At 43.2% G+C, this 8,934-nt stretch overlaps 1 pseudogene; it reads right to left on the reverse strand.

Annotated features, from left to right (window-relative positions):
* Positions 1-1,283: 1,283 nt before the first annotated feature.
* Positions 1,284-1,401, reverse strand: LOC126268425 (5S ribosomal RNA; annotated as a pseudogene).
* Between the last annotated feature and the right edge of the window lie 7,533 nt (positions 1,402-8,934).

Raw genomic sequence — 8,934 nt, forward strand, 5'->3', positions numbered from 1 at the left:
GGTACGTCCACCCGGCCTCCCGAATGCCCACTATACGCCCTCGCTCAAAGTCCGTCAACTGCACATACGGTTCACGTCCACGCTGTCGTGGCATGCTACCAGTGTTAAAGACTGCGATGGAGCTCCGTATGCCATGGCAAACTGGCTGACACTGACGGGGGCGGTGCACAAATGCTGCGCAGCTAGCGCCATTCGACGGCCAACACCGCGGTTCCTGGTGTGTCCGCTGTGCCGTGCGTGTGATCATTGCTTGTACAGCCCTCTCGCAGTGTCCGGAGCAAGTATGGTGGGTCTGACACACCAGTGTCAATGTGTTCTTTTTTGCATTTCCAGGAGTGTAGGCTGAGATAAAAGAAATTATTCAGAAGATAGTTAAGGGAAATGAAAAGTCAATTGTCATTGGGGACTGGAATTTGATAGTAGGAAAAGAAACAAAAGGAAAAGCTGTAGATGAATATGGATTGGGGGAAAGGAATGAAAGAGGAAGCTACCCAGTACATTTTTGCACAGAGCATAACTTAATCATCAGTAACACTGTTTAAGAATCATGAAAGAAGGTTGTATATGTGGAAGAGACCCGAAGACATCAGTAGTTTTCAGACTGGTTATGTAATGGTAAGACAGAGATTTCTCAACCACATTTTAAATTATAATACACTTCTAGGGGAAGATGTGGACTCTGACCACAATTTATTGGTTAAGAACTGTAGATTAAAACTAAAGACAATATAAAAAGGTAGGAAATTAAGAGCTGCATAGGCTGAAAGAATCAGAGGTTGCTGAGAGTATCAGAGGGAGCTATAAGTGATGACTGATGGGGACAGGAGAAAGGAATACAGTAGATGAACGGGTAGCTTTGAGAAATGAAATAGTAAAGGCAGCAGAGGATCAAATAGGTAAAAAGACAAGGTCTAGTAGAAAAATATAGATATCAGAGGAGACACTGAATTTCACTGATGAAAGACAAAAATATAAAGATGCATCAAATGAAGTAGGTGAGACACTGAATTGCACCGATGAAAGAAGAAAATATAAAAATGCATCAAATGAAGTAGGTGAAAGGAAATACAAGCACCTCCTCCCACACAGGCCATGAAGGCCCAAAGGTACCGACTGGCCACGGTGTCATCCTCAGTCCACAGGTGTCACTGGATGCTGATATGGAGGGGGATGTGGTCACCACACTGCTCTCCCGACCGTATATCAGTTTCTGAGACTGGAGCCACTACTTCTCAATCAAGTAGCTCCTCAGTTTCCCTCACAAGGACTGAGTGCGCCCCACTTGCCAACAGCGCTTGGTACACCGGATGGCCACCCATCCAAGTGCTAGCCCAGCCCGACAGCACTTGACTTCGGTGATCTGACAGGAACTGGTGTTACCACTGCGGCACGGCCACTGGCAAATACAAGCATCTAAAAAATGAAATTAACAGGAAATGCAAAATGACTAAACAGGAATGCCTAGAGGACAAATGTACGGATTTAGAAGCATTCCACTAGGGGAAAAATAGATACCACCCACAGGAAAATTAAAAAGGCCTTTGGAGAAAAGAGAAGCAGCTATTTGAGTATCAAGAGCTCAGATGGAAAACCAGTCCTAAGCAAAGAAGGGAAACACACAGGTCATACAGGTAGATGAACTTGAAGGCAATGTTATAGAAATGGAAGATGAGGTAGATGAAGATGAGATGCTCAGTATGATACCATGAGAGGAATTTAACAGAGCACTGAAAGATTTAAGCAGATAAAAGGCCCCAGGAAAAGACAACATTCCATCAGCACTACTGACAGCCCTGAGACAGCCAATCAAGTCAAAACTCTTCCATCTGGTGTGTAAGATCTATAAGACAGGCAGAATACCCTCATACTTCAAAAAGAATGCAATAATCCCATTTCCAAAGAAAACAGGTGCTGCCAGGTATGATCTACCAGTTTAATAGGTTATGGTTGCAAAATACTAACACGAATTCTTAACAAAAGGGTGGAAAAACTGGTAGAAGCTGACCTCAGGGAAGATCAGTTTGTATTCCAGAGAAACATATACAGAAAGCTTTTGACAATGTTGACTGGAAGATTCTCTTTGAAACTCTGAAAGTAGCAAGGGCACCATACAGGAAGCAAAAGGCTATTCACAACTTGTATAGAAAACAGATAGCAGAAGAGTTAAGGGACAAGAAAGGGAAGCAGTGATTGAGAAGGGAGTATGACAGGGTTTCAGCCTATTGCTGATACTGTTCAATCTGTACAGTGAACACGCATAAGGGAAATAAAAGAAAAATTCAGAGTAGGAATTAGAGTTCAGGGAGAAGAAATAAAAACTTTGAGGTTTGGCAATGACATTGTGATTCTGTCAGACACAGCGAAGGAATTGGAAGAGCAGTTGACCAGAATGGACAATACTTGAAAGGAGGATATTAGATGAATATCAACAAAACCAAAACAAGACTAACTGAATGTAATCAAATTAAAGCAGGTGATGTCAAGAGAATTAGACAGGAAATCACACACTTAAGGTAGTAGATGATTGATGTTATTTGGCCCAAAATAGAGGCTATAAAATGTAGATTGGCAATGGCAAGAAAAAGCATTCCTGAAAAAGAGAAATGTGTTAACATCAAATATAGATTTAAGTTCTGGGAAGTCTTCTCTGAAAGTATTTGTATGGAGTGTAGAGAGGTATGGAAATGAAACATGGATGATAAACAATTTCCACGAGCACAGAATGGAAGCTTTTGAAATGTGATGCTACATAAGTAGGATGACGATTAGGTGGATAGATCACATAAGTAATGAGGAAGTACTAAACTGAATTGAGGAGAAAAAATTGGTGCAATCTGAGAAGAAGAAGGTATCAGGCTGACAAGAAGAAGGTATCAGTTGATAGGATACATTCTCACACATCAACGGATCACCAATTTAGTATTGGAGGCACTGTGGGCTGCAAAACTTGTAGAGGGAGACTAAGAGGTAAATATAGGAAGCAGATGCAGAAGTATGTAAGTAGCAGCAGTTATTCGGAGATGAAGAGGCTTGCACAGGACAGAGTAGCATGGAGAACTGCAGCAAACCATTCTTCAGACTGAAAACCTCAACTTGTATCTCTCAATAAAGATGTATCACAGAACGGCAGTTCCATTCACTGTGTGGATTTGCACATAAGGAAATGATAACAAAGAAAAAACATGTTATGTTAAATTGAATTCAGTCATTAATTGCAAGCAACTCAAGAGTCTCATAAGCATTTTCTTTTTTAAGTGAGATCCAAACGAGCTCAGAGCAGTAAATTATTGTGAGTTTATGATCCGTGCAAAATTTCATCTATGGCAGACAAGTTTAAGATCTGACTCCATAGCATATTATTCAGACAAGGTCTGCATATTTTTTATCTGAGGTATTCTAATGTGAGAGTGTCACAAAGATGCTGAATGAATTGAACTGGCACACACAGTAGACGCAAACTATTCCGAGAAAGTTTTTTACTTAGTTTCAAGAATTAGCTTTAAGTGCTGAATCAAGGAATGTACTACAATCCTTTACATATTACTCCCCTAGGATTGTGAGGACAAAATTAGACCAATTACAGCACTGTAGAGTTAGCAGTGTGTGACTCTCTGGTGGCCAGTGAAGCTGGCTATAATAGGTCAGGATGTATAATAGTTCACCTTCTAGGGTATGGCTGCAGGAAGCAGTTGAAGGTGTCAGGCAGAAAACTGTCAAGGAAACAATGCAGGTTGAATTAGTCCTTTTATTCCATAACAATTACAGCAGTGGGGACTGAGCTGGAAAGGCAATCAGTGGCCTCCATGATATAGGTGGCCATGACCAGTCAAGTGGCCCAGTGTCATCTGTAGCCCACCAAGAGGACGGTGCACTGCATGTCCCCACAGGTGATGATGGCAGATAGCAAGATGCTGCCGTCAGCACAATGGAACTAATGACAGTTCAGAAGTGGCACCATGTGGTCCATGGCAGACACACAGTGTGTGACCTAAAAGAGCTGGCCTGGCCCCTTCCCTCATTATCGTATGTGCCAAGCCAGGTGGGATCAAACCATGACATCCAGTATGGATGATGATGGTGGCATGCACTGGGTGATGTACAGTGAGAGTGTTTGCTGCCCAAGTGCTGATGGCTGGGTAGCTAGGTGATCCAGAATCAAACACATGGTCTGCCTGGAAGGGGACCAGCAGTAGATGTTAGTCGAACAGTGGTTGTCCGAAGATGGAAAGGCATCAAGTCAGCAGCTTTCAGACTAAGGACAGGCTGCAGCCTGTAGCTATCGTCTGTCAGTGACAGCTAGCTGGTACAACTTAGAGAGCAGAGGGGTGTAGGTGTCTCCTTGTGACTAGCAGCTGGTGATGACTGCATAACTGGAAACATCTGTGTGAATTTGCAGTACATATGCAAGCTGTCTCTATTGACCCATGGTGGATGTAGGACAGCAACTGGCCAAAATTTAACAAAGAAATTTGCCAAAGAGCCATGCAAATTGTGAAGTTATTTTATTTTTGCTAACAGTTCCAGCAATTCAGTATGCCATCTTTAGGCCCCATCTGCACCTCTCAAAAATTACTGATATTGGCATACTGGAGCCATCTGTTACTGGATGTCCTGAATTCTCGAGCACTTGAAAATTCACAACATCCAGAAACAGATGGCCCCAGTACACCAATATTCAGTAATTTTTGAGAGGTGTATGTGGGACCTGAAGATGGAATACTCAATTGCCAAAGCTGGTAGTGAAAATAAAATAAAATAACTTCTCAATTTACATGGCTGTTTAGCAGATTTCTTTATTAAATACACACACTGGGTTGGCTAGTGTTTCTGAAATGGCAGCAGTCCTGGTGCTAGGTTTAAACAGATCTGAGGTCCACATACAATAACTAGGCAATTATGACATCATCTGCCATACCTTTACCATCATGTCAGCACCTCCCCAAACCCAGTTACATGCTATAAATCAATGCCTCCTTTCAGAAGAGCTGTCTGACATTCTCTGCATTGTCAGATCACTGAATACTTATTATTGCATCAGGATGCCTCATTACTGAGGCATATTGCAATACTCTCCTTATGACATCATTCTGCTGATTTGGTCACAAGAGCCATTTGCTACACCAGGCCGAACCATGGTGTAAAACTTCTCTCCCCTTTGGGAAATGCAGTCCACCAAATTGGCATGCATTTACATTTCTGGAGAAATCTCACAAAACATTTCATGGGAGACATATATGTCCAGTGACATCATTTCCACAACTTTGTGCGGCCCCTGAGATCACATCTTACCCTTCAGTATAAAAGGGCTACTTAACATCACCCAGCTTACTCTACACTCTGGCTATTTACCACTATGCCATCTCATTTTCTTCTGATGCTCTAGTGCCTTAGTGTTCACCTTTTACACTTACTTCTATGCATCCTTTAATGTTCTAGAAAATTTCTGTAGGGTTTCCCCATTTCTTCCTACTTTTTGCTTAATATCCTCAAATAGTGATGGCCTGTACCTTCCATATACTAACTCACGTACTAATTTACATTATTAAGTAAATTTCATAGAAGAGTAATTTACCCATGTAAATAAGACAAAAATAGACTAAAATTGGCTCTTTGTTTTGGTTTGCTTTGTTAAAGTGTTGCTGTCAGATCGAAGGCAGCACCAGGGTGGCAATGAAGGGTGGAGCTGAGGTGGCAGTGTGATGGCAGGTAAAGGGTGTCGACTGGGCAGCAGTTGCCTGGTTCACAGCAGTGCCTAGGCATAGCAATGGGGGGCTGTGGTCAAGACCTACAATGCTTGTGCTACCCAAAGAACAGTCAGCAAGTGTGACAAACAGGACTCGCAAAAGACTACAACACTCAGTGAAGGACCTTTATGAGCAGAGGTACATATGAGAAAGTCAGGACAAAATGGGAGAAACTTTACAGCTAATAGCACCACAAACTATTTGTAGGTTTCAGTAAATTACTAAATAGCAGTTGTGTCACTAATAGAATTGCACTCTAACAAAACTACTGTTTGGTAGTTTTGGTACTGAATATAAAGGATGTAGTAAATCACAGGATTGGTAGCACTGGTATGAAAAGAAACATAAATGTATGTGTCAGAGAGAAAATGGGTATCAGCAATTGATTGATTGGGGGAGATTATGGAACTAAATGGCGGGGTAATCAGTCCCACAATTCAGAAATTACTTGCGTAAGATAGAGGAGTCCGCTAAAAGTGGGCTGATTCAGACAGAGGGGCCAAACTATTAATCTAAGAAGCTAAAAACACACACAGCCGAAGGTATAAAAGGATAGGCTAAATCTAAAAACTGGAAAAACAGAGGAACAAAAGAGTAGTCTTTGCAAGGGTGTTGGTCATCAACCCCAGAGCCAGACAACATAAAGAGAAGTCCCAACCACAACCACCCTGCCTGTGCTCCAGGAGTAAAGCAAAACCTTGTAAGTGAAAATAAAAACCACCTTCACACAGGAAACTGAGGACCACTTCAACCATCCATGAATCTGGAAGGCTATACTTAGTACGAAGGGCCAAAAGAAAGGAACAGTCAACCAATATATGGGATACCATCAGTCTGACTCCACAGCCACATTGTTGGGGTGGCTCGCTGTGCAAGAGAAAACAATGGATGAGCCAACTGCAGTAGTCTCCTTGATTGTGCGGAGTTTATTACTGAGTTCAGTAGAGCACCAGATGTCATTCCACTTTCTGGCAAAGAGAGATTTGATGTGTATCCGTATATCTTCATCTGGAACAATGAATGGAAATGGGGGTAAGTGTCCGCTTCTCTAGTCAAACAGTCAGCCAATTCATTTCCTGGGCTGCCGACATGACTTAGGACCCCAAGAACAACAACTGAATAGGAGGCATGGCCAATGGCCAAAGAGAAGGTCATGGATAGCTGAGACTAAAGGGTGAAAAGAGTAGCATTGGCTGCTCATTGAGTCGGTACACAATAAAACGTAGTAGAGAGGAAGGCCTGGGTAACAAACTGGATAGCAGCTCTGTTGTGAACACAATACATGATCCAAGCAGTAAATGGTGTTCCGCACCAGTAGGAGATGTAAAAGCTTATCCTGCCTTATCTATTATTTAATAACCATATGTGTAGAATATAGTAGCACCCTGCAACTCTTCAAAGATGGAACATACAAGATGCCGAATATCATAGGGACGGCAGAGAACTTAGGACTCTGGAATAACTAAGTCCTAATTTGTGGTCTAGGCACCATCCAAGGGGTGGGGAGGAAATACTTGGGGCACATTCCTGTGAGCTGAGATGGAGATCCCAACAGAGGGACGTGAGATGCATTCCAGCCGGCAATCCCAATGAAGGACGGGTATCAGGAGGGAGACACCCCTCATTTGTAAAGAGGATGGAGTACACGGGATTGCAAAAGAAACCAGGAGTTGGCTTCATCATACTTGTAGAGGGTACCCCTCTTCAGTGGGGAGATTGTTGATGTAACTAGTGTGAAACGCACAGACAGCCAGATGCACCCTATAATGATGAATAGGGTCACATAGTTTCAGAGTGGAAGGAGCTGCTGAGCCATAAGCCTGACAACCATAATCCAGAGTGCAGTAAAAATGGAGAAGAGTAGCACAGTCTGCACCCCAAGATGTGTGGGCCAGCAGGCTGAGAGCATTAAGTTTCCGCACACAGGCAGTCTTCAGGTGGAAGATATAGGGCAGCTGCATCAGATTTTTATTAAAAAGAAGGCCCAAGAAACAGAACTGTGCTACAACATCCAGTCGCTGGTTGCCTAAATAAAGTTCTGGATCAGGATGTACTGTGGGTCGACAGCAAAAATACATAACCCACGTTTTGGAGGGAGGAAACAGGAAGCAATGGAAAAAGGCCCGTACAGAGGCATGCCGGATGGCATCTTGAAAGTGGTGTTCAGCAGATGCCACTGAATGGAAGTTGCACCAGATGCAAAAATCATTGACATACAATGCTGGGGTAACCAGAGGCCCAACAGAGGTTACAAGTCCACTGACAACAATGAGGAAGAGTGTTGCACTTAACACAGAACCCTGTGGAATACTGTTCTCCTGCATCCGAGGGGTGCTGGGTGAAGTGCCAACTCTTCCCCTGGAATAGCTGGTGGGGGAAAAACTAGCAGATAAAAATTGGAAGGGGGCCACGAAAGCCCCAGTCACGGAGGGTAAATAAAATGTGACGGCACCAAGCCATGTCATATGCCATATGTAGGTCAAAGAAGACCACAAAAATGTGTTAGCATTTAGCAAAAGCCTGTCGGATTGCTGTTTCCAATCTGAATAAATGGTCAGTCATAGATTGTACTTCCCAAAAGGCACACTGGTGTGGGGACAAAATGCCCCAAGATCTGAGTACCCAACATAATAGGAATTAACCATCCTCTCGAGCAGTTTACAACGTTAAGTTGGTCACGTTAATCAGTTGGTAGCTGTCAAGGGACACAGGTTTCTCCCCAGGCTTAAGTATGGGGATAACTATGCTGTCTCGCCATTTCAAGGGGAAGATAACTGTGAACTAAATGTGGTTGAAGACCCTGAATAGATGTTGCCTCTGGGTAATGTCCATGTGTTGAATCATCTTGTTGTAGATGGAATCCGGGCCGATGGCTGAATCATGTGAAGAGGTGAGAGCCCGCAAGAATTCCCTTTCAGTGAACAGTTCATTATAGGCGTCAGCTTGGCAGGGGCTGAAAGAGAGGAGGGGGGTCTTCAACTCACCATTTTCACCAGAGAAAGGTAGCAGGATAGGGAGAGGATGTCGATGCTATCACAAAGTGTGTCATGAGGTTTTCTGCAAGGACCAGTGGATCAGTACACAGAGCGCCCTGTAGGTAAGACCCTGGACAGTTGATTTACACTGGTGGCCCAAAAAGGTATTATAATGGGTCACCCTCCTCTAACACTATGCAAATGCATCTCACACA

The sequence above is a fragment of the Schistocerca gregaria genome, chromosome 4, assembly GCF_023897955.1.
Source record: "Schistocerca gregaria isolate iqSchGreg1 chromosome 4, iqSchGreg1.2, whole genome shotgun sequence".
In the NCBI taxonomy this organism is placed as follows: Eukaryota; Metazoa; Arthropoda; class Insecta; order Orthoptera; family Acrididae; genus Schistocerca; species Schistocerca gregaria.